Genomic DNA, 25,758 nt, shown 5'->3' with positions numbered 1-25,758 from the left:
TAAATATTTACACTGGTATCTTAAATCACCTGTTTGTGCACAGGATTTCTAATCTCTGCCCACTGTGCTCCCCCCGCCACCCTGCGTAAACTTTTAATCTCTGATGCAGAGGCCTATTATTAAAGCTGGGTGAAAAAAACCCGAAGACTGAAGGCACATTGTTTATTATGGAAAAGGTATGGGCAAAGCCTTTTTTTAAACAAAGCCTAATAAGCCTTTGTCCGTTTCTCCTGAGGAAAATCAAAAAACATTTCCTTGATGTTTTAACAACTGCTTCTCTGTAAATAAAAACAGCTAGTGACTCAAAAGTTTCAGTTCAGCAGGGAGAAACATATCCTACTAAATACTTAATGTGGCCTTAGCACGCCATGACAGACCAAAGTGTACCTAGAAGACCGCACGTATGGTAAAGTAAGCTGGGCTTCCACCTCCATTTAAACACAAACCTGCCTACAAACTAACCCAGGAGCTGAAAAAAACTTAAACCAAACCACAGCCTTTAGCTAGGTTTGAAAGTACTCGAAGCCTGGTGCATCCAGCAGGACTGAGGATGTGCGTTAGCACAAGAGTGCAGCTAACAGAGCCCCTCCCACCTCCCCCACTCACAGTGCAGGAAAAACGCAGGAAACGAGTAACTCAAGCACCAAGAATACCTTTCACACAACCCCCATCACAGGGGAAAAAAAAAAAAAAAAAAAAGACACAAAAATAAAAGACAAAGGGAAATTAAAAAAAAAGGGCGGGTGGCCAGCAAAGAGCTCCCAGACTAGTTCAATACAGATAACCCAGACATGCCTCGAGTCATAACTCCGAGAGCTGGAACGAGAACACGGTCACAGAGGCTCCTAGCCCAGCCTGGGCCAGCTAGCGAGCAATCGATCACCCTCGCAAGACGACACCCATCGCCGCCTGGGCACGGCAGGCAGGCCAAGGGCAGACAGGCGTGCCTTAACCACATCCAATTCTTCAGAGTGCGCCACACACTTCCCTGCCAGCTTTCAGTCTGAAAGATTTCACGTGGTTTGAACTAGTGTGAGTAATGACTAAAAGCCAGCTGATACACACTTACCAGCGACCCCATGACCACAGGGACAAGGGTTGTGCGTGCATAGACAGGAGGCGGAGAGTTGCTACGCTCTCCTTACTGTTTGGCTGTAAAAAGTAGCACAAAACTTCTTGCCCGGGAAGGAGAAGCGCTCGCCTTACTACACATCAGCAGATTAGAGGTGGGTGCCAGAAATGTGGCAGAGCTAAGCTAAGGAGAGGAGGGTGTTCCCAGGGAAGAGAGGCCGTTTCATGTACCGAAATAGAAACACCGGCTCGGCCGAGGGGGAAGATGCTCACTTCAGCTCGCCAAGGGACGCTCAGGGGGCCGAAGGGAGCAGGAGGCGCACAGCAGGGCCAAGCCCGGCCCGGTGTCACTACCCAGGCAGGCGGCCCAGCCCTGCCCGGCCCCGGCCACCCTGCCCGGCCCACCGCCGGAGAACGGCGCCGGGGCGGCCCCGCCGGGCTCTGCCCGGCTGAGCGGGGAGGAGCCTCTCCCCGCTGCCACCGAAACTTCTCCAGGAACCAGGCTCGCCCGGCGCTCTTCCTCCGGAAAATAACGCTCACCGACCCAAAACGCAGCCGGCTCCCGCCCGCCCCGAGCCGGCCTCCCCCCCACCCCACACCGGCCTGGCCCAACGCGGCCTCCCAGCGCGGCCCGCCTGGGCCCGGGCCCAGGCCCACGCCCCGCGGGCGGCGGCGGCGCGGCCCGCTCCGGTCCCCTCCCCTGGCGCCGCGCCCCGCTCCGCTCCGCTCCCCCCGCCGCAGCCTCCCGCCGCCCCTCGCAGAGTCCCGAGGGCCGGCGGGGCCCAGCCCGCCTCACCGCGCAAAACTTTCCAAGTGAGAGTAGCGGGGCGGCGTGGCCGTACCCGAGGGCGCCACAACTTTACCGGGAGCAGGAGGGTCTCGCCTCGCCGCCGCCTCTCACTCCGCTCCGGCCCTCGCCCGCTTTGTCTCCTCGCCCGCTCCCTCCCGAGGCCGCTCCCGTCCCGCTGAGGAAATCGGCTCTTCCGGGCGCCCGGCCTGGCCTCGCCTCCCCGCCCCGGCCCGGCCCGGCCGCTCTTCCCGGCACCGCCCGCCGCGCCGCCCCCGCGCCCTTCCCGGCACCGCCCGCCGGCAGGTGAGGCGGGCGGGAGCCCCGCCGCAGGAGCTCCTCCCGCCGCAAGGCAGGTTCCCCCTGAAACGCACCCCGCCAGCTGAGGGTCTCGAAGCCGGGACGGATGTCAGTTTTTGAGGTAGAATCCCAAACTTTTGGGTCAAAACCTGGCTTTGTCTTCCCGACGTAGTGCAGCACACGGAAGGTCTGTAGAGATCTGGGAGGTGGTGGATACCGGATTTTTAGGGAGATGGCAGAAAAATCACAGCTTGGTTCCTCTTGGGTTGTGTAAATTGGTGTTTTGATAATTAGTTTTGAAAAACTAATTATCTTAACCTTCCTGAGAGCTGTCGCTTTTAAGAAAAGTCTTGTTTGCACGCAAATGTCTCTAATAACATGAATTCAGGGGAGAAGAAACCCCAGAGGCACAAGCAGGGCCACCAGAGCCCCTCAGTGAGAGGGAGGTTTTGGGGATCCAACCTCCATCCAGAGGGGTAGGTTTGCAGAGCAGGGGAGAGCCATCTTCAAGTGGTAATTTGTTTCAAAAGTTTCTTTGAAAAGTCTCAGTGAGCCTCATGTGTGAGAGGGACTGGTTTTATTCTATGACAAATTACTCTGGGATTTTTCATGGTCTGTTTTGAAGTAGTTTTTAATACAAATGTCTCTACAGAATTTACACTTGTACTGGGTTGTAAAAACAATTTAATAAATTTAATAGGTTTCATGACTCATTTGCCAGCACTTCTGAGATACCTGAATCTACTGACTCCATCCTTTGATATTAGGTAAAATATAGAGAGATTGGGCAACCTACCAGGGAAGTAGGTTCATTCAAGGTACGTAATTTAGCCGAGGGAGACGGGCAGCCTGTGCCGACTCCTGAGGGTGCTGGCCCCCAGGTCAGTGTCACAGTGGAGACACACCATGGTTCAGGACTGTGACTTTCCTCCAGGTCATGGTTCAATGGCATTAGCAGGGCAGCGTTTCCTATTTTTGCCATACTCCTACAACCCTTTCCCACAGGAAGACAGACGGTGTCCTGCAGCGATTTAGATTGCATTTTTACTTCCTGCAGGTTTAATCCAAGAAGGGGATCCAAGATAAGGAAATAGACGGAGTGCCGTTGTTTTACAATCCAGAAAGAAAATAGGGATCAAGAGACCAACCTTGTCGGTGAGCAAAGTTAATCAAAAGAAAGTGAAATCTGTAATTATGATACTGACTGAGGTACACATTATTAAAATAATTTAGGCTCTTCAGTGCCTTAACAAACAGGCTCTCCTCTGGAAACCCAGAGCAAACAGATTTGTTAAGCTCTGTATATTTCCTGCTTGTACAAAACTATTAATATTTTGGTGTCAGTTGCACCAGGGATTCAAACTACTCATTTCTGATCTGTAGCATACTCTCAGTAAAATTGAGTTTACACTTCAATAGCTTGCTTTCTTTCATTACTCCTTTTAATATCATGTCTTGGCCTCCTGTGGTGGTTTCCACATTCAGCGGTTCTGCACGTCTCACATCCTTTCAGGACAAAATGTCAGATTTAAAAAAAAAATCCCTTTTAAAACTACAAACTCAAAGGTAGAAGGCCTGGAGTTGTGGAGAATCACACATTCTGCACCGCACTGCTGAAAGCGAAGGAAAAAGTAGGAGATCAGCTGGCAGCCCTGTTGGTTTGTGCAGCAAGTTAAAAACAAAAACTAAAATTATGTAAAAATAGAGCCAGCTAGGTTGAGATTGGACTTTGTCTCTTAATTAACAGCTCTGTCTGGAACAGGGTGGCAGGGTCTTTCAACGAGACTAAAATGCAGGGTATTGTTCAGAAAGGCACCCAGGAACAATAGCTAACGCTTCCTATCCAGTAAATGTCATTAAGACAGCATCAGGCTGTGCCAGCAGCTTGAAATGTAATCCATTTTCTGAAATGAGTTAGAAGTTTTCTGCTTGACCCCAAAACTCCCTTTTAACAGTGACTGTGGTTTTGTAATCCCATTTTCCTGGTTTTTTAAGTGTTTCTCTCGCCCCTTTTCGCTAGGTGAAAACCAAACATAAGCCAGGGGAGAGGATGGGCAAGGAGGACAGGCTGCTGCAGCGATACTGCAGGTAGGTCAAATGCATAAAATAAACAAACGCTTTCAGTCTCACCTCAGTTGGAGCAATCGGAGGTGTAACACGTAAGAGCAGAACGTGGTTGGCGACTGCGCGTTCCTGGCAGTGTATCCACATTACTCAAATGTGTGCACAAGGGCAAACCCTGACTAGTGCCACCTGAAGACACCTGTGTGAGCATAGTCACAGCAGGAAAGCTGCCCTTTCGCTGTTAAACCTTGGGGTAGGTTTGTGTGCCAAGGGGGTCTTGTTTATGCAGCACCTGGTGTAACTACACTGTCTGCTAGTCCCATCATACACGGGGTCTAAATTATATGCTTCAGCTGGAACATTCTATTTCTGTGACATTGCTGAAATGAAGCAGTTGCTCCTTGTGTACATTCATGCCTGTTTCAAAATTTGTGTTTTTTAAAAAGAGCGGTTCGGTTTTATTTGTGAGAAGTGAGTGTTGAAAGAGAAGTGAGTGTTGAAAGAGAAGTGAGGGGTGCAAAGACAGGACTGCTGGGGCAGGAGATGGTAATGGGAGAATAAAGAGGGAATGAGAGAGGGCAGGAAATAAAAGGAATGAGGGAAAGTGGAAAAGATGTAGGCCAGTGTAATAACAGACAGAAGTCGCTGCAGGAGAGGCTGAATGGGCAGTCATCAGCCAATAGAAAGAGGAAAAGCTAAAAATACAATAAAAGAATCTCAGTGCCCAAATACCAGAGGGTTGAGGCTATCTGCAAGCTGATGTCATGCCATGAAGCAAGGACAGCCCCAGGGCAGCTGCGCTGTGCCACCAGCTGCTCTGACTGCAGAGGAGCAGTTACAAGGTGCAGTCTTGTCACCTCTGCTTGTCTCTGCAGAGGTGCCCATCCCTGGTCTGCCAGCAAGGGGGCCAGGAGTCGTGTAGGGACCTCGCAAGCTGGGTGAGCTTCGTTTACCCCAAAACGTAGCATCCTCTGAGGACTGGTGGCTCTGATGAAATCAGCAATGTAGCAAAGTTACAAAATTGAGGGTCTGGCACAATCATTGTCTCATGTATGCTGTGGCATCAAGTCCAGTTCCCATGCAGCTGGGAGGCATCATTCTGAAGAGGACTTCAGGGCTCGATACATAAAGAAGTACGATTGTCTCCCAAGATCCAGTTAGGAATCAACATCTGCACAGCCAGGAAGCAAATCCTGATGTCCCGGGGCCATGCATGCCTCAGGACTGGGTTAGCAGGGTGGAAACGCACATAGGTGTTGCTTTTGGTAGGTGGTGCTTTTGGTGGGACTGCAGCTACGCCACCCAAGCTCTGTGTTGCAGAGGAATAACTAAAACACCCACCTCAATTAAACAAACCTCAGTCAGGAGGGGAATGGATTTACCAGTACAGCTGCATCTATGCTGGGGCTCCTTCTGGCACTGCTGGCTGCCCGACGATCAGACCTGGCTGCCCTGATCAACACTGCAATGCCTCTGAGGATGGCACAGGCTGTGCCAGCCAGAGCTACAGCCACGGGTGCTCATTGCTCCAGGGCTTATGACGGCTTTGTCCACCGTCACTGCCCGCCCTCTCCCAGAAAATCTACTAGAAACATGCCCCGGTTTATACTCAGGAAGCCACTGGATCCTAACTGAAACACTGCCTCTTCCTCCGTCGCCAAGTTCTCCTGGAGCCTTTGGAAAGAGAAACCCAGAAGCCATCCATAACACCAGCGTGACCATGAGCACAGGGGCTGTCAGCACTGAGCAGCATCCCCCAACGCACACACACTACAGGGCAGGCATCCTGAAAAAAAACAGGCAGAAACCATAACGAGGGGAAATGCTGTCCCAAAAGGCTCAGCATGAACTGATTTCACTGGTTGCTGCTTTGCCAACTAGAGAACAGCCTAGCTGGAGTAGTTTGCATTCACCTCCGGTTCACACAGCCTTTGTGTAATAAACTGTCATACCCTCAGAGAAGGGAACATTCAAAAAAGCACCCTGAGGCAATGCATAGCAGAAGCTTGAGAATCCTACTGCATGAGTCACTGACCTCCACACACTGCATCTATTTCAGCCTTTAATTAATAAGGTTTTACATTTCTATGGCACTTTCCATCTGGAAAGATCCTAAAATGCTGTGAAGACTAGGGGCATACAGCACCATTGAAATGTGGTTCCCGAAGAGGTGGGCCTGTGCAGGGAAGGAAAGCTTAGCCAAGGGCATTGGGGGAAAAAATTGTTAATTTTAAATAGATCCTCTGTTACATCACTGAGTATTTCATATCCATGGAGAATAGACAATAAGGCTTTAGTTTCTAAGGCACTGCTTGAATAAACAGGCATCGTAGATTGCTTTCTTTATCCAGGGGGATACAATGCAAAACAAATACTGGGTGATTTTAATTCAGGGTGTTAAAGGACCACAACGTAAGCTACATATTTATACCATCATTGGATCAAGGTTTTCCTCCCTCCTGACGAGTAAGTTATTCCCAAATGCTAGACACAAAGCAGAAACCAGTGGAGGAAACAAATCCCATGTTGACACTACCTGACCCTACGCTTGGAGCACCAAAGTCCCTTTCCAGCTCCCTGGAAGCTCAGCAGTGTCTAGGAGGCTTCAGCAAGGTAAAAGCTGGCCCCAAGCACCAGGCAATTGAGAAAACAATGTGGAAACAGTCCTCCTGTTCCACAGCTGACATGACCCCTGAGGGGAGCTAGGGCTTTGCTAAACTGGCACAAACCCCTTTGTTTCTATTTCAAAGATTAAACTAGTTGAATTGCGCCGCCCAGCTGACTTCCCTCCGAAGAGACTTAGTTCTGCCAATGAGCAGGGCCTGGCTTGTGCTAAACCGAGGGCAGCTGAAACAACTGTCAGCCTCACCTGGCATCCCTCTTACTAAGTACTTGGCCAAAATGGGCTGGGAGCACTTGGCTGCACTGAGTTTTCAAAGGAATGTCAAAATTCTCTTTTTCTTTGTGCAATTCTGGCCTATTTTTATCTGTCACTTCCTGGAAGAGATACATGGGCATTGCCATGGCTGGTCATAAACTTTCATTGCTTCCCGAGGAGAAATTGCAGGCAAATTATAGACTAGCATGCACTGGTTTTATGTCTCTCCTGCTTGGGGTATGTCAGCACTGCTGCATTCCCTTCTACCCCCAACACATTCCTCCCTGCCGCGGTCCTCTCTGTGCTTACTGACAGACATTGACGGTGTGCCTCCATAATTAACACATCTAGCACCACATTCAGCATGAGTCCTCAGTGCTGTGTCAACAGGATGCTAAAGAAGTGCACATCCCATGCGTGCGGAGTGGGATCACTCCCAACTTCCATCTCCAGCCAAGCATCTCTCTTGGCCACGCTCCACTTCAGCTCCACCTGCCACGTTAACCCGGGGTGAGGGCAGGGCTGTCTGCGTACATTAAGTCTGTGGTTGCACCGTATCTGATATTCCCTTCCCTGTGTGCTCCTGCTAACTTGTATATGCTGTGCAAAGCTCCACATCCCTCCTCCAGGCACACAAAGAGGTGGTGTCCTCACCTTTCACGCTGCAGGCTGGTGTGGAGGAGCACCCTCAACCTTTCATGTTTCAGCATTTCCAAGGGGAAGGTATTACTAGCAGATATTGATTGTCCTTCTCCCATGAAGAGAGAAATACATGAGTGGTTTTTATACTGTTGTAGTAGCAGGGAAACAGAGGCAGGGGAGGTTAGTGCTCATATCCCCGTTCCCAGCCCTGAGTCCAAGACCAGGGCTGTGCTGCCTGCACTGTACCAAAAGGCCCCGAGGCTTAAAATCCCACAACTATGTGGTTTTTAGGCATTGAAACTTCATCCAAAGGGAGAAATCCTGTCATTGAGGTGAAGCACATTGCTACTGAAATGTGATCAAAGAGAGAGTTATCAACTTAAGTGTGCTCAGGAGTTTCTGTTCCAGACAAGAGAATTATCAACGAGAAACCAATCTTATAAGGTAGCTGCTATTGACAGGGAAATAAAAGGAATACAGTTCTTACCAGACAGACCTAAGTTGCTCCAAATTGCTGTCAGCTTGAAATATCTTGCTGGTAATTTGTTTTCAAATTCTTTCTCCCTAAATTTGATTTGTTGCTGTACAGTGGATGATCTATTCTGCACAGCATCTTAAAAAGCATTCCCGTTGTCCTCTCACTGATTGTTTGTGAGCTATCACTTCTGGGAATTGGCAGCATTTATTATAGAAAGGGACATCATCACTTGAAAAGCAGATTTTGTCTGAGGATGCAGTATCTGCTGCCGTTACAAATAGCAGCTAAGATTACTGGGAAGAAAGTCATCAGCGAAAAATCACATTTCCTCCCCATCTTTGAGCTTATCTGCATGGGCAAGCAGCCAGGCAGCGTGTCTGTACCCCAGGGTGGGGGAAGAATGGGGCAGCATTTTCTAACAAGACTTGAATAAATTCTTCTACCAGGATCCTTCTAACCAGGAGAAAAATTAGTAGGGTTTCCCACCTCCTGTGGTATTGTAGCAAGAGAATGAGCATCACACCCAGCAATTTTTTCTGCTGATCTCTGCTTTTTCTTGTGTGAGGGTGGATGCTGACTTATGAAGCATCCTGCTGTGCTCAGTGATGTCACCTATGTGGTATGTCTGGGGCTTTCCCATGCCTCTGATCACTCCCAGCTCTTCAGAAACTATGTTCTGAAGATATTCAGAAGATATGTTTCTGCACACTTGCACAGAGGTAGAAGTGCGAAGCTCAAGTCTCCCTTATTTGTCTGGATCCATCCAGCCTGTGTGCAGTTGCCAATGAGAAGTGCAGTATCCTTGCCCTGGCTTTCTCATTCAAGAACATACATGTTTCTTCTCCTATCCTTGCCCTGCTTATCTCAACTCACTTTGTCCAATAGTTTAAGCAAATTCAGAGAAATTCTAGTTATGGAATGAGGAGCTACCTCAGGTTAGTTACATGGCTTTAAAGTGTGGGCAGAATGGATGGACTTGCCTGAGTCTGGCTCACAGGTCATGAGGTGCCAAAGGGCTGTCTGTGCAGCTTCCCAGAAAATAAAGGGTCTCACCCATCTAGTGTGTATAGCTGTGTTAGATTAGAAAAAAAAAAAAAAGGAGATAATATATAAAAATACTTGATTATTTCTGGATCCTTCCAGGAAAGTATTGGCAACTTCCACATATTTCTGCTCACCAGCTTGTTGGTGGTACCCATAGGTGGAATTGCTGTGGAGAGGGCACCGCAGGCGTGATGTCAGGCACTTCACACCACCCTAAGAGCTTGCGCTGCACTTTGGACAGGTCTTGATGCCATCCAGAACATGGAGAGAACCGGAGAGTTGGCAGCTGGTGGAAGGATCACACTCTATCCACATAGGTGCTAGAAAACTAATAATTGCTGCAAATGATGGAGGGCAGCAGAAAACACAGTGCTAATTCAGCTGGCTGTAATTTTGCCACACAGTTTACCCTGACATCACATCAGGGAAAGCTCCACTTAATCAATTGTAACATCACTGAAATTGTTGAATTAAGAAAAAAGAGAAGAAACATAAACCTCCCACTATTGTTATTTTCAGAAAGCAACAGCAAGAAGAGCCAGTTAAAAGGCGTTGAGGCTCCGAGCTGTTATTCCTCCCTGGAAATCAGCCACATAAGACACAGAAACACCCTGAACCGTTGGGGAGGTCTGCTCCATGCCCACGCCAGGGGACATGGGCCTGTTCCCATGGGCAGGTCCCCACAAAGGGCTACCTCACCGCCCTGCCTTCAGCTGCCCTTGGCATTTGCTTTGCCCTGCTGTGGGATGCCCCAGGCAGATGGCTTGATGCTGTGTCCTGTCTGGATCAGCAAATCTCCCAGGTGCCGCTGCCAGGGCTTGGGACACTGCTGTATCCCCAGGCACAAGTATCACAGCGGGGCTGCTCAGGAGCCAGCAATTTTTCCTTTTTGCAGGAGCAGGCTGAGCCTTTCTGAGGTGACCAAATGCAGGTGTCAGCTGGGCAGGAGCAGCACAAATCAATCTCTCACTGCTTAAAAATATACCTGTATATCAGATCCCAACCCTTTCCACTAGAGTCTTGTGGCAGAAATGGAGTTTTAAAAAGCTCAATTATTTATAGCTGAAATGCTGGGGAAAAAACCAACCTCATTTGTCCCGCTAGAGCAGAGCATGCCGGTCCCCATCACCCACTGTTTGCACAGTGTGCGAGAGTAATGAGATCGGGACAGGGTAATGAGGAACAATGAGGAAGGAGTAGTGCCCAAAAGCAGGGTGGAAGCACGCCAAAGCAGGGCTAGTTCACCCAGGGACATGGTCAAACCCAAATTACCACAACCCCGAGGTGTGCCAACTGTTGCTTTCATGTCTGGGTGTTAATTATCACCAATTAGGTGGGGTGGGTGGTTCCTTAAGTACAGGCTCCTTCTGGCAGATCAGGGAGAAAGGACAGGTTTTGTAGACCCAGAGATGTTGTGTCAGAGGGATGCTTTGGGGATTTAACAGCTTTTAGGAGGGAACCTGTGTGAGTTCCTCCAGAGGAGGAGTGTCTGCCTAAACTTGCCTTTTTTTTTTCCTCCCATGTTTTGGAAGAGCTGCCACTGGCCAAGGGTCCAGCATAGGAAGTGGGCATCACAGGTCTCTGCCTGGTGAAGGAAGGGACCATCATCCAAGGTGACGCATAATGTGAGGAATAACAAGAAGAGATGAAAGGGGGAGCAAAGATGAGAGGCCAGAGGATGGAAAGACAGCAAGTATTACATGATTGCTAGACAGGGGATAGAAGAATTTTGTGTGGCTTCTGAACATAAATTAACTATTATGGTTGTGCAGAGTCTCTCTTCTTTAGTGAATTCCCCACTGTTTTTGCCTAGTGCTCATGGGCAGGCAGTGGCATGGAGAGAACAATCTGCAGGGATGGTTTGAAGCAAGGTGAAGTACCTTCACTTGCCTAATTTAGGCCAGAAGAAGAGAACCTCCAACTGGGGTCCCCTTCTTCCTGTTTCCTCCCGAGGAACAGACTCTGTCCTCACCACCCTGACAAACATGGACATTGGGAGCGGTCTGAAATCCTGGCGTCTTTTGCTTGGCTGGTTTGTGGTGCATCACCCTGAACAGTGGTTACAGACATCAAGGATGATGAGGAAAGTGCCTGTAACCATGGCAATCCTCTGCAGCTGTATCCTTCCCTGCTGCAGCTCTAGGGCCAGCAAACATGAGGGCCACCCCTTGCCCTGCAGCAAGTGGGGACTGGTCCTGCCACCTGCATTTTCCAGGAAAAAAGGTGCAATCCAAAGGGAACATTCACCCCAGATGACTTAGAGGTGGTCCCATGGGTTAAGGACAGCCATACTATAACAGAACCTGCCCAGTGCAAATGCCAGCAAGAAGCTCTTTTGGTCCAGTTCTGAGACAAATATTGCTCTGTCCTTGGGTAGCGTTGCCCTGCTCCAGCTCCACAGGATCCATCCTTCTTTCACAGCATGACGCTTGGGCGCTCAGGAGATTTTTGGGCCATGTCTTCCAGTGAAACCAATAGGGTTACAGCATTTGGCAGCTGAGAAACTGGTAGTTTGGCTTTCCATTAGGAAAAAGCTGTTTAATTCCTTCCCACCTCATCACTGCCTTCCTGCACAGCTCTGTTAACAAGGTCTGCATGCAGAACATTAGGGATTCTGAGACAGGTGATTAAATACAGTTCTGCTTAAATTCAGTCCCAAGAAGGATGGATGTGGAACTGCCCTGATGTAAATTAAGCAGTAAAGTGGGAGAAAGTAGAAAGCATGGTGGGGAAGTGGTTCTGTTTTGTTAGCATTCTCATGCCTAATTATCCCAGTGCCTCTGCCCACTTAAGGTGCTATTGCAATGCAATTTTGATAAACCTGTGCAGACTCTGGTCTCAGCTTACCACAGCTGTGCTGCAATCCTCTGCTGCCCCAGCTCCACTGCCACTTGGCCAAAGCCTAGCACAAACGCTCACACAAGGGCTGGCAATGCAATCAGGAGGGGAGAAAAAGGGCAAAACACGACTTTTTGTTAAACTGGTGCCATTTTCTTGTGCTAACACTTGGTTTAAAAATCCCCTCCATACCACATGTTGACCTCCAACACCTCCTCTAAACCACTGTAGCTGTATCAGCTTAGGAGTTGCCACTGGGCATGGATGCAGCCCTGGGGGATAGTGCAACAGGTACCTTGCGGTGCAGAGCAGCAGCACGTGTTTTTAGGGCAGGCAGAGCCCTGCAGTATCTCCTTACATTTGCAGAAACCATCCAAAACCCTGTGCAAGTCTAAAAGTAGGAAAGTTGGGAAGAGCAATTGAAAACCCCTTCCAGTGAGAGGATTTCAAATCCGTAGCTCTCAAGGGGCTCATTAATGGTGGCCAGCACCATCATCCCCTTCTTACAGATGGGGAAACGAAGGAAATTATTTGCCCTGTGTAACCCAGGAGAACTGGGATTGCAGCAAATTCCCAGATTAGGGAAATCTCAGCCCTTAGGCCATAAATGAGTTGTCAGATGTCAGCATCAAAGGCTATAAAATCTGAGCCCTGCTGCCCAGCTGGCCTGTGCAGTTGGGGATGTCTTAATGCTGGCATGTCTGAGATGCAGTCAGGACTGCCCAGCCCCATGCCCTCTGCTAGCAGCTTTGGTTTCCTTCCAAGAGACCAGGGTACTAGCTTCCCATGAACATCACTAAAATTGTTGAGAGCAGATAACTCCAAACCATCCATCTGCTTGCAAATCTCCACTGACCAATAGCCACAAGAGCCTGTACAAACTGAGCTCCCCCTATTCAGGGGCAGCAGTGTGGTGCCCACTTAAAACACCTGAGTTTGTGCTCTTCTAAACCTCATGTCCAGATGAAATGGCCCCTCATGCTGATCAGAAATAGGCTGATTCTTGATTGCACAGTTTCTGGGGTTCAAATCCACATTTTCTCCCCGACTGCCTGGCACCAGGGCATTTTATCCACGCCCTGGCTTTTGCTGCCAGCTATAACACAGGTATAGGGGACTATTGAGTTGCCTGGGAGCAGCTTGGAGCAGCCTGCTTGTAAACTCGATATGACTTGAGGTTTGCTCAGAGTTCATGCTTCAGGCTGCAGTTTGATGGAGTGAGCCAGTCCCAAGTGCTTCTGATGGATATAAAAAGGATATGCAATCAGATGTGCACTTAAGCAAGTATATTACCAAGTTAAATGACTTCAGTTTTACTAAGCTAATTAAAAATGGAACAAAGCAATGATCAGATTAAGGTCATAATTAATAACTCTATAGGTTCAAATTATCCAGTCACCAAATAAATACCACATATAATCAGAGGAAGCCGTGTATGGCAGAGGGAATTTGTGTCTTGCTCAGAGGTCTTTGGGAGGCAAGAGCTACCTTTTGAGCAGTGACCTCGGCTCACCGAGACGTGTGTTAACCTCGCTGTCAAGGAGTTCCTCTTCCTAAGGCTTGAGTGTCTATGTGAGCCCAAGTTGCTACTTTAAAGGCAATCAAGTGGACTCAGGATGAGTGAGAGCCCCTCAATCCCCACCTCCCAGGTAGTGAGAGCAAGAGCCATCACCCACCAGCAGAGATCTGTCCCTCTTCTCTTTCCATGCAGCCATTTCTTCTTTTGGCCATATTAATGCTTTGAAAATTTCTTAAAATATCCCAATTTGTGGGATGGTTGTTGATTTTTGGGGGGTTTTAATACCAAGAAAGAATCAGGCTATTAAATATGGGCTTCTAAAGTGTTCCAGTAGCTTTAAACTTAAACTATAAAAGTTGATTGCTTCTTTAGGAGCCTGAAGTTAATGAAAAGTTTCCTAGGCCAGTGGTGGGACCCTACTACACCACGCACAGCTGGGATCCGGCAGAGTTGCTTGCCCAGACCAGCAGAACATCCTTAAAACAGCACTCAAATAAGGCTCCTTGCCATAGGCAAGGACAGGATGATGATTCTCACAGGACTTTAATCACTTCTGGGCTGTACCAAAACAAGCACCAGCAGCTTCAGCTGCATGGTGGAGCCAGGGTGTAGTTCCCAGCTGCCTGCATGCCTATGGCCGCCACAGCACCTGGGGGGAGGCCAGCGTGGTTTGGCTGCAGGCAGCTCAGTTTCAGGCTGGGCTTACCTTGAACTCAGCAAGGCAGGGACCCCAGCGCAGCCCCCAGCAGCTTTCATGGCACCTTGGCTGGCTTCTGCTGCCTCTCACTCCATTTTCTGCTATAAAGCTATTTCTCAGGTTCTGCTTTGATGCAGAAGAGCAGGAAACATGGTTGTCACTCAGCTTGCAAGGGAGGATTTTGGCAGAGCTTTTGGGGAAGCTGCTGTGGCGGGCGGATAAGCCCAAGGGATGTTTAATGTAAGGAGGGGAACTTGCCTGGGTGGGCTCTGAAAGACAGACCCTTTGGGGGTGAAAACCTTCCTCTTCCACTCAAGCAACCAAACCATCAGGCTGTGAGCAAAAGGAGGACCTATTCCAAGTACTGCCAAATTCGGACCTCACAGCCTTATGATCCCTGGAAGCCAAAACCCATCTGTGGGCTCAGAAGGGATTAGACAAATTCAGGGAAGCTTCATTAATGCTCATGAGAACAGGGCTCCAATGCAGCCCCAGCTCTAAAAACCTTCCCTCTCAGTTACAGGTGATAGCAACCCTCAGTTGCTCACTCAGCCTCCCCAGTAACTGCCACACTGCAGGGGGCTTTGGTCTGACACCACATCCTTTACATCAGAATTGCATCCAAATTTAGATAAAAGGAACATAAAATCCTGCATAAAACCTCAAGGTTTTTGTGACTGCCTCTGCGAGGCTGGTGGGCTGGCATGGAGCAGAAGGCATAAGTGCCTGCCCTGGCCCTGGCATTCTCTGATTTCTCCTCCCGGCAGATAGAGAACAGACACAACCATGGATGCACACCCAGAAGAGCCCTCTGCACCAGCCTGGCAGGGCTCTCCCCTGGACTTTTTCTTTAATGATTTTTAAATTTTATATTATTAACAAAAAAAAAAGATAAATCTGTTGTAAAACTATCATTTAGCTGCTTGCACTGATGGAGGGACAGGCATAGGGTAGGGATGCACAAGAAGGCCTGGCAGGCAGCAGGACCCTCTCTATTGGGTTCTGCAGTTGCAGAGCTCAGCTCCACACTGATATCCATTGCCAACTTGCAGGGAGCCATCCTGGCTCAGGGGACCACATCCTCTCCTCCCGCAAACAGGCTTTCTGCCTTTGAGAAGATACTCCTAAGCTATCCCCAACTCAGCTATGAAATGGCACAAGCAGTACGATAAGCCACAAATCAATGCCATGAAAAGCCACAACAGTCAGGTCTCCAGGCAAAAAGACCCAGAAACCCATGTCACCAAGCATCTTGGCTCACACAAACCCGCAACCCCCTGAACGGCCCCAATCCTGTCACCCCTGGCCCTGCTGAGCAGCCGAGGCATGGCTGCCTTGCCTGCGCAGGAGCTGCTTTGCTGGCAGACTCGCCTGAGTTGTTCTCATGGCAATGGCCAGGAGATGATCTATTTTTTTCTCCAGGCCAGCCCTTTTCTGCTGGGTTTCCTTCTAGCTCACCAGCCTGGAGGGAAGACAGCACTGATATGCTCACAGCAGCTTTGCAGCATCCTCAGGCTTCTTAATTAAAGCAGACATAAACACCTTTGACACAGGTTGTGAGGTTTCTGTCCTGTTACTGAAGCACCAAACAAACAGGCTTCAAAAGGAGAGATAATAGCTCAACTGGAGCCCCGGAGCCAGCGCTTCCTGATATACTCGCCTTGCATGCACAGCCACAGCCCCTGCAAACCCCATAGGCTCTTTCAGCTCCCCTTGCACCTATCCTATCCTATCCTATCCCATCCACCTCCCACCAGCCCACTGCCACATCACGCTGGGCTGTGCAGGGTACAGAGACCTCACAGCACCCCAACACAGAGGGAAGACAGGCAGGAGCATGGCTACATCCATCCTGCACTATCATCTCCCTTGGCTCGGCACAGTTTTGCTGGCTGCAGGCAGAGTACTAGGGTCAGGCAAGAAAAGCACGTGCTCTCCTTGCCTGTGAGCATAAATCACCCCCTCTGTGTCTTTGCTATGGGCTGGGTGCTCCCTCTCTAAGCCATTTGTAGGTAAGCACATGCAGAGGGCTTCTCACCATAGCCACCAGCTGGGGACAATGACCAGCTCTGCCATCCCTTTCACCTCAGCAAGGGGCAGCTGATTTTGGTCCCTTAAAATGTGATGTGGTGAACATCAGCTGAGGGCAAGCAGCACGTGGGAATAACCCCTACCTGCTGTTGGGCAGCTGCTCAAAAAGATGCATTATCTGGATTTTATCTCACCATGGGCAGACCAGCAGCTCCTGGCTGGGGCTAGGGAGGTCTCTGTGCTTCCGACAGTGATGTATTTTTTCCAGCTGGCAGAATCTATCCCTGGAGCTGAATCCGGCCGCCCGTCCTTTGCTGCACCTCCGGACTGTGGCCAGGCTCCAGCAGCCAGCCGGGGATGCTCCAAAAAGACTGGCGAGGAGCCATGTTCCCCTGTGTGGCTGAGGCCAGGGGCCGATCTGCCTGGCAAAGCTTGGAGATTACAATCTCCATGCAAAAAGCAATTTATTTTGACAAATTAAAAAAAGGAAGCAATATGATTAGAGGCAACAAAGCTTTTGTGGGAGCACAACAGTAGAAAAATAGCCATCCCTTGTCCCAGCTTCAGCAACCAAGGGAGCAAATAAGCTTAATTGCTTTTGTAAATTAAACGTACAGGTGATTTGCTCATGGCATGTGTGAGTTTTGCCCTTTAGTATTGAAGGGAAGTTGCTCTTTCTGCTGTTCAGGGCAGATGTTTAATAGATGCACCTCAGGCACAGGCCTGGAAGAAAAACCTCATTCAAGGCTCAGACCCAGGTAGGCTGAAAAATCCTGCCAGGAGCAGTCTGCAGAGCTGGCAGCAGCCAGCCCAACCCTCCCCTACCCTTTCCCATTCCTGAGATGGGGAAATCTCACCTTAAAAACATAAAGAACTGCAGGCTGCTTAGTCTGCAGAGTTATTGCTCTTTTAAGAGCTTGGGGCATAGTCAGTACACTGGGACCCCTCAGCGGTGGCAGTGTCCTCCCCCTGCTGTGACCGTCCATCCTGCCGGGCAATGGCTGGGAAATGCCAGCATGCCAACATGCCAACCAACTTCCTAAAATTTAGTTCAATTTAAGTACATTTTGTTTAAAAAAAAACCCAAACAATTCCCTTCCCAATACACTGTTTGAAAATTAGCAATGATTTAAATCCCCCAGCTGCTGTACAAAGGTAGGCAGAGATTATTTTATTGCTGCCGGTGCCTGCATATCCCCCATCTGCATACCCTCACATATACCGGGGCCAAAGCAGCTCAGAGCAATCATGGCTTCTTTCTGATACCTCCATTTCTTCCTGAATTGCACCAAGACCCCCAAGCAGATGCTTTCAAAGTGCCAGAGCAGTCCTGCCTCCTGCCTGAAAGCTGTGCCGCTCCCTGGATGTGACCTTCTGTCCTCCCACACCACTTTTGGGCACACCACAAAATCCCTCCGGCATTTACCGAAGTAGAAACATCCAACTCCACAAAACCATCCTGCTAGAGTGTATCTCCAGTTTTAAACATGGCTGGAGCTTTTTGCAAAGAGACCAGTGTCGGGTTTGTACTATATTTACACTCAGTGATTTTAAGACCCTCCTCTTGGTTGCTATCCAAGTGGCTGAGCTCCTATGTCCCTCTACCAGCTGATGCCAAGCCCCTGGGGTACCCAGCTGCAGGAGACAGAGGGGGCTGCCTGACATCTCCCCTAACCCCACTCTGCTCCTCCTCATTAGTCATCCGAAATGCCCTGGGTGCTGGGTCTCTGAGCTGGGATTTGCAGTATTTGCATTCTAAATCCTCAGGATTGGGCCAAGTTAATGTTTTAAGAGGGTTGTTGGAGTGATCTGTTAATGTGTATGGGGTGTATTTGTCCTCTTGTTGCTCAGAGCCTGGAGCAGCTGTAAAGAGGAGCCAAGAGCAGGAGGGTTTGCCAATTACATGATCCTATTGTTAATTATCTTAATTATGATGGATACACTGCTAGGTGACATCTCCACCCGAGGCCTATGCTGCAGCATGCAGCTCCTGAAACCCCAGGACTTGTCCAGACCCTTTCTGGGGCTTCCAGGCAATGGGGGACAAGCCCCAAACAGTGCAGGGAAAACCTCATTGCGCAAAGGTCTCCCCAAAGCAAGAGGGAAAGAGGTGGGAGATGAGGGTTCTGGGGGTGCCCAGAGATGAGCGCAGGGATGCATCCAGCACTCCCTTGGGAAGGTGTCCACAACATCCCTGTACTCAGGGTTTCTGCAGGGGATTTATGGGGAAATTTGAAATGTCCCTTCTGGTTCTCCTCTACCCCCAGCCCTGGGGCAGCTCTGGCTGGTTCAATCCCTTCCCAGACGGTTTCATAGCCTGAAGTCGCTGTTTACAAAAAGCAAATGTTTTACTGTTAGCTAATCCGGCTTGTTTGCAAAAGCCCCGAAGGCTCATTTTAATAGCAAGTAAATGATTCTTAACACTATAAATCAGACCCAGCTGAGGCTGGGTGTGTTTGTGATATCTTGCACTGTAACCAGGAGTCAAGAAATGAATTAGTCTCAAATTGAAAAGGGGAAGGTTTCCATCTGAAATTGGGCAAATATGAGACTTCATCAAGGAAAGATAATCACTTTGCAGGATAATAATGAGGCTTCAGCTTATCAGTTTTGCATGGAGAATCCTTAATACGCCTGTAGCGGATTTCACTGCCGTGAACAGTGCGAGAGACAACTCAATAAGAGAGCTAATGGAGAGAGAAGAGCCGCAGCAGCTTGCGGCCCCAGCTCTTCCCTGGCCCAGAGTCTCAAATGCACCTGGCTTTGGAGAAGAAAGTCAAGAAAATGAAAACAAATTATATGGATTACAAAGTGTCTGGCTAGGGTGGAAGGCCCTGATGTGGTGGGTCTCCACCTTGCTCTGCCAGCACATCCTGTGTCTTAGTGCAGGGGGTAAAGGTGTCCATCCCCAAACGGGGTTCCTGCCTTGCTTTTCACCACTCTACCCAGGGTCCCAACCAGCCTGGCTGGGATCAGCAGGAGTTTTTTACTTGGTTGTAATGCCAGCTGGATTATCCCCAGAGAATAAAAACCTGACCGCAGGTGTGCAAAGGGATGGGGAGATGAAATGGCCCAGGTTTGGTGTGTTCAGGGTGCTTGCTGCTCCTCATTCTATTCCTCTCGTCCAGGGAGGGGTCCTCAAGCACAAGGGGTGGATTCAGAAACACAGGCGCTCAGCATCCCCTTCCCTCCCCTTTGCAGGTGAGGAAGCCTCAGCCAGGGCATAACAGGGCTGTTTGGGAAGCAGCTGGCACAGCTGCCGTTGTGGACTGTCCCCAAGGGGAGTGGCAGTCCCCAAAGTTGTCCTGGCCCAGGGGCTCAGCAGGAAACAGTGGCCATCAGGAACCAGGGCTGGGTCCAGTGCCTGCACAGCCCCTGCTCCAGACCTACCTTCAATCTGGAAACTCACTTGTAATTACTTTATAGTCCTGCTGGTTTCCAATGAAATTAGGCAAAAGCTTAGCTTTGAGCCAGGGACTTTGTTTTCTCAGGAGAAAAATGGAAAAGAAAAAGGGGAACCTGGAACATGTGATTTGGTTTAGCATTCAAGGAGACTTTTTTTTCCCAAACTCAGGCTGAAAATGACTCAGTATTTTCCTCCCCAAATTGCTCCCATTGTTTGCATTAATTTCCACTTGCTGATGCCCGAAGCATTGCTCAGGGAGATGCTGACCCTTTGCATGGCTGCAAGTGTCCCCTTAGAGCAGAAAAAGCCATGTATGCGCCAAGCCAGCTCCCTGCCAGCCCTGGGGGCAGCTTCTCCTGCCCCAGTGGGAACACAACCACCCCACGACCAGGGTTGGCTCCTGCGGCTGCTTGAGCTGGCCAGGCTGGGGGCAGAAGAGGACCAGAAGGGACATTTCACATTTCCCCATAAATCCCCCTGCATCACCCCTGAGCACAGGGATGCTGTAGACACCTTCCCATGGGGGTGCTGGGTGCATCCCCAGGCTCAGCACTGGGGAGCCCCAGCACCCCCATCTCCCACCTCTTTTTCTCCTGCTCTGGGGAGCCCTTTGGGTGATGGGGGCCTCCCCATCAGCTCAGGGCTCATCTCCCATTGCCTGGGAGCTCTGAAAAGGGTCCAATTGAATCTCCATGCGCAGCCCCAGGGATGGGGGACCTGGGACCCACTGCAATGTCTGGCAGTGGGTATGGAGGAGCAAGAGTGAAGGGGTGATGCTGGCACTCACAGTGCCAGGCTTAGGGAGAGGCAGGGACCCTACCTGCCTGCTGCAGAGGGGTCCCGGGCGAGGGTCCCATGGGGAGACCAGCCGCAGCTCAGCGGTGCCTGGGGAGTGCAAATGGGGCTTTAATGAAGCTTTCAACAACGCTGTGGCTGTGATGTATAATGGAGGGAGGGTTGTGGAGCTGAGCTTAGTGCAGCATCGACTCATCCGCAGCAGACGAGGCGTCCAGACCAAGCACCATATCTGTGTAAATCCTCCATCCATCTGTGCAGCGCAGGACGAGCTGCCTGACCAGGGGATACTGCTGGGATCAGGGCCACATCGGGAGCACTGAGCAGCCCCTGCATGGTGGGTTCCCCATGTGCCAGGAGGATGTCAGCACCAGCATAGGTCCAGAGGACAGGTTACGCTTGTCCTGGCTGGGCCAGCTCCAATATCATCAGCATCACCAGGAGACCCAGGCGGGCAAGGGCATGGGGCACCCATCCTACCATGGCCACGCAAGAGGATGTGAGCAGGCGTTGGAACCAGCCAGACACTGAGGGGTGCTGCAACAGGAGATTTTTCACAGCAGAACTGCTGGACCTGTTGGCCAAAGGGCTCATACATCACACTTGGTTTGCGCAAATGGTACCTGGTAACTTGTGTGCAATTAAAAGCGGGCTGTAATTGCCCTGATGGTAATATCTCAGGCTGTCAGGAGGATAAAACTGGGCTGGCCGGCACAGAGAACCCAGCACTGAGCCAGGCGGTGGGTTTTCAGCCACCAGGGCCATGCCAGCTCATCATGCTGCACTCTGACCTCCCCTGCTCAGAGCCCAGAACACAAATGCACTCCCCATGGAGCATCTCCCCTGGCCATGATGGGGTCCCAGCCCCTCCAGGCAGGGGTGCTGGCCCAGGGCAGCCATCTGTGGAGTGGGTGCAGCTGCTGCTGAGTGAAGCTGTGGGTTCATTACCAACCTTTTCAAAACCCATGCTTAAAAATATCTCCCACTCGCATGGGCTGGCTCAGCTGCGTGGCTGGTCTTCATCTCCCTCTCGGGATATAAATAGACGGCACTGAAAAGCAATGCTGGCCCAGCGCTTTTCACGCTGCTGCACAAGAGGGGACGGTAGCACAAGCCCTGATGGGTGGCCAGGGACGTTGGCTGAGCAGCCCAGCAGTGTCCCACCAAGTTGGGCTGTAGCTCTGGGTGTCTGGATGGAAGCCGCTTCCAGCAAAGAGTTCAAAGCAAAATGCAATTAGGGGAACAGCCAGGAACAGAGATAGTGTGGTTCTGGGATGAAGGCTGAGCTTCTGAACAAGCTTGGCTTTCCTCTCACAAGGTTTCACAGGCTTTTGGGGGAAATTTTATGATAAATTTTGTGACAAAATTACAAATTTGCCATTTGCAGAAGAGAGTACTCCTGCATTATGGTCCTTAGTGGCAGTGGAGGAAGATGCTCCCACACCATGTGTCCTCCAGAAACCCCTGATGTCATGGCAGGACAATGTACCCAGGAGGAAAGAAAATAGATGCTGAAACAAAATAAAAATTATTTTTCCTTTTTTATCTTCTGGCAAGAGCCTGGTATTTAATAATGGAGAGTCAAATGCTCAGATATGCCTTTATTTAAACAAAAGGTGTAAATATCTTTGCTTAATCCTGTGCAGCTATCAGACTAAATGCAGGGCAAAAGATTTTAATACATTTTCTGAAAAAGGATGCTCTCATTCTCTAGTGCAGCTGCAACTTCCTCTCTCCAGGAAGCTCCTCAACTGCTTCATCATGGTCCCCCCTGACCCTGACTAACCCCTCTCTCCCACGAGGAATTCGTCATTAGTCTCCACATATCAAGAAGATGATCCATCATGCAAAGGGAAGAGGAGGAAAAGTCCACGTGAAGCCTGCCCTCACTGTGGCAGTGCACTTAGTCCTTGGAAGCAAATTAGTCGCAGTGCCACCAAGAGATGATGTGAAATAATCCTGGGTGCTCAATGGGCTAATCTAAGCAGAAGGAAAAATTCATGCCCAACGGCAAGGTGAAGAGTTCCCTGGCTGTAAAGGATATTTTTGAATTGCTGGTGAAGTCTTTTCTGGGAAGGGGTTGGAAAACCCACTGCAAATTCAGAAAACCCCATATCTCCACCACTGCCTGTCTGGGCTGGAACTTGGTCTCCAGGAGCCACCAGCAATGGTTTTGATGGCACAGGCAGCGGCTGACCTGGAAGGTGATGCTGAAGCAGGGCGTCCCTTTCACCCCACATCCCTCCAAGCCAGCTTCGGTGGCTCTGGCTGTGTCACTGCACAGAGCGGATGGGGACAGCCTCTGTGGTGATGGAGCTGATCGCTGCAGCCCTTGGCATTCCTACCACTGTGTGGCGTCTGGGATGTTCGCTCTTGCTCTGTGTCCTATGTATTTCCACCAGCAGCCAAAATCTGCTCCGTGGCCTCCTTCGTTTAATCTGGAGGAGAGGGGCGTTTAATCATCGCACGGCCTTTCCTCCATTTCTTGTCTCCCCTTCCAGCGTCTCTGCTGGAGAAAAGGTGATGCTCTGAGCCAGCCTTCTGCTTCAATGGCCAAGGAGATGTCATGCTTGCTTGCAGGCATCCCTATCATGTTTGGCCATATTACCTCCACCCCTTAAAAAGTATTTTTCAATGAAAAAGGGTCATCTCATAACCAGGAAAACAAGGCAAAGCTCAGTTTTGGGGATTCCTGCCAAGAGAGGGCTGAATCAGTGCTCAGACTGGGAAAGGCTGTCCCAGGGCACAACACTAGGAAGGGCCACAAACCCCTTCATAGCCAGAAATGGCCTTTACCTCTGTCCACAAGCCAAAAAAAAAATGTGGCTTAGTATGATTTTGTGAGTTATCCCCAGTGCATGAGTCACTACTGCTCCCCAGTTTATAGTTTCATTGAGAACGGGCTCTTTTTTGTTCCTCTGCCAAGGGCATGGAGAGGTAGGAGCCAGGGCAGGGTAGGAGGGGATGCTGGGGCTGGGCTCTGAGGCCACCCCTCTGGAGAAGACATCTCTCTTCCTAGTTAAGGCATTGAGCCAAAATAAGCCCTGCCAGAGTGACTCTCCTTTGAATCTCCAGCTGCTTTCAGGAAACCTGAAACGGTGGCTACGCTCACATCATAAGAAGATTATTTCTTTTCTACACCAGGCTTTTTGCCTGCACACAGTTGGTTACTAATCATATCTTTTTAGCTAGTTAACTTGGGGGTTTATCGGTCTGATCCCTCACCTTTATCAGATCTCAGTCTTGCTGAGCTGACAAGCATCTCTTACACTTCCTGGGCTCCCTGGAAAATCTCTGCTGCTTGTTTCAAATGTGCTGAAATGATGCCAGGCTCAGGGAAACTGCCTTTTCTGGAAATCCCTGCAGCTCTGAGTGACTGGTCCCCAGCCCAGTGTACAACTGGGAGCAAGTGGCGCTGAAAAGCCTTGCACCTACCATGCCGCAGCCCCAGGGGGATCCATCCTGGGCAAAACCTGATCCTGGGTAATTCAGGCTCCTTGCCGAGCTTCAGCCAGTGTTAAAACAATTGCAGCAGGAGAGGTCAAAGCTGCTCCTGCAGCCTGGGCTGCTTTGTGCATGGTCCCCATGTGCACACAGATGAACAAACACACTCTGCATGTTGGGCTCAGAGCTATAGTTTTTCTCACTCATGATGTGCCCTGAATAATGCTCCTGGTGCCCTGAGCAATGAGGAGATGCTGTGGGCGATGCTCCCCTGGCCCCCATGTCCTTGGCAGGGTGAGGGTGAATGGCCCTGCTTCATGGGTGATCTGAGCAGGAGTCACTAAGGAGGAGGGATGGCTGCAGCAGGAGCAACAAAAAGCACAGCCGCACCACAAACCCCACTGCAAACCTCCTCCAGCCCCAGGGAGTCACAGTGAAGCCACCGTCCCTGCTTCACCCCCTGGAGAGCTTTGCTGTTTCAAGCCCTGGCAGTGCCAGTCAGGAGCTGTGATTTATTTTCCTGGCTCTGTGAGATACTGCTGGCTCCCAGGGCTGCATCTTGCCTCCATGGCTTTTGGCAAAGCCCCAGCACTGCCTATGCCACAGGGTGAAAATGAGCCTGGAGCCCAACATGCAGGTACAGCTACACCTGAGCTCCACTTTGAACACAAGCCATGCCAGGGAGTGCTACATCCTCAGACAGCTCCAATGGGGCACGCGACATGAGCGGCCGTTTTCCCCTTGAACTGCACTGCCTCAATTCCTAGCTTGCAAAATAGAGATGAAAGTACCTCAGTACATGGCAAGGGAGCTGGGAAAATAGATGGGTTTTTTAAGAAGTGCTCAGAGGCTAATGATGAGCTCCACATGGCAGCCCGGGTAGAAATTGATACCCTCGGCTCCACTGAGAAGTGCAAAACCTGGGTACTGTAGAGATGCTCACTGCCCTGCATCCTTCTCGGCCAGTCCTCGCAGCATGCAGGCAAAGCAATGTGCATGAAGAGCTGGATCTTGCCACAAGCCATGCTCATCCTGGCATTTCTGGGCTTGGCTGCGTTTGTCTCTGCAACCTCAAGAAATCTTTTCAGGTAGGAGATCACACAGCCCTTGAAGATCTCTTTGGGGGCATCATCACCACCAAGCCCAGGATTTAACACACACAAGGGTATTTCCTCAGCTGCCAGCATCGGGCATACCGTGGTACGCAAGGGTTAACAGCGCAGCCAAACTGCTGCTCGGGTTTATTTTTTTAGTTTAAAATAAGCTTTTTTCATGGGAAGCGGCTGGGTGTGTGGAGCGAAACTCATCACTCCAGGGATGCTCAGCGCTGCTGAAGCCAATTTCAGGAGTAAATACATATTTTTAATATATTTCTTTTTATGAGCCAGAAAGGTGACATGGCTGGATGGTGGAGAACTTACCTGAGCTAATGGCCCAGCTGGAGCTCTTCCAACCAGCCTGTTTTAGGAAATGGATAGTTTGGGGCTTTGCTTGCGCTTTAAATGCTTTTAAACAGTTCTGTGCTATTTACCTGTTCTCTCAGTCCCTGCCACAGAGAAGGAGACAGGTTCTGCTGCCAAGACCCACACCTGGGTGGGAGGTGAAGGCCAGAAGATGCTGAAGGTGGACCTGGTCATGGATGTGCTGGCAGAGGGCTCATTCCTCTGAGCCTTGCATGATGCACAGTGGCAGAGGAGCTGCCAGATCCTGGTCCATAGTTTGCCCCAAAGGAAACAAGGACTTCCCCTGCTGGGCAGAGACCCA

General features: G+C 50.1%; 1 protein-coding gene and 1 long non-coding RNA gene across 6 annotated transcripts in view; one reads left to right on the top strand and one right to left on the bottom strand.

Moving 5' to 3' along the window:
* The window catches only part of CTNNA1 (catenin alpha 1), a 120,265-nt gene extending 118,173 nt beyond the window's left edge, over window positions 1-2,092 (bottom strand). The window contains exon 1 of one of the 3 annotated variants that reach the window (XM_075102227.1): window positions 1,935-2,092. The gene's annotated coding sequence lies outside the window, so the exon portion shown is untranslated. Of the gene's footprint in view, window positions 1-1,867 lie in introns of all 3 variants that reach the window. The other 2 variants (XM_075102228.1, XM_075102229.1) reach the window with 2 other exon arrangements.
* LOC142061335 (uncharacterized) lies at window positions 1,093-22,094 on the top strand. 3 transcript variants are annotated; one of them, XR_012662115.1, is made up of 5 exons: window positions 1,093-1,226; window positions 3,216-3,313; window positions 4,179-4,246; window positions 20,756-20,887; window positions 21,938-22,094. It is a non-coding gene; the product is annotated as an uncharacterized LOC142061335 (long non-coding RNA). The 3 variants fall into 3 exon arrangements; XR_012662113.1 differs by having other exon boundaries at window positions 20,753-20,887; XR_012662114.1 differs by lacking the exons at window positions 20,756-20,887; window positions 21,938-22,094 and adding an exon at window positions 10,797-11,103.
* Window positions 22,095-25,758: the final 3,664 nt, after the last annotated feature.

This window comes from Phalacrocorax aristotelis, chromosome 8 (assembly GCF_949628215.1).
Source record: "Phalacrocorax aristotelis chromosome 8, bGulAri2.1, whole genome shotgun sequence".
Taxonomy (NCBI): Eukaryota; Metazoa; Chordata; class Aves; order Suliformes; family Phalacrocoracidae; genus Phalacrocorax; species Phalacrocorax aristotelis.
Note: the sequence above shows the minus strand (reverse complement) of the source record. Positions and strands in the feature narration are given on the sequence as shown.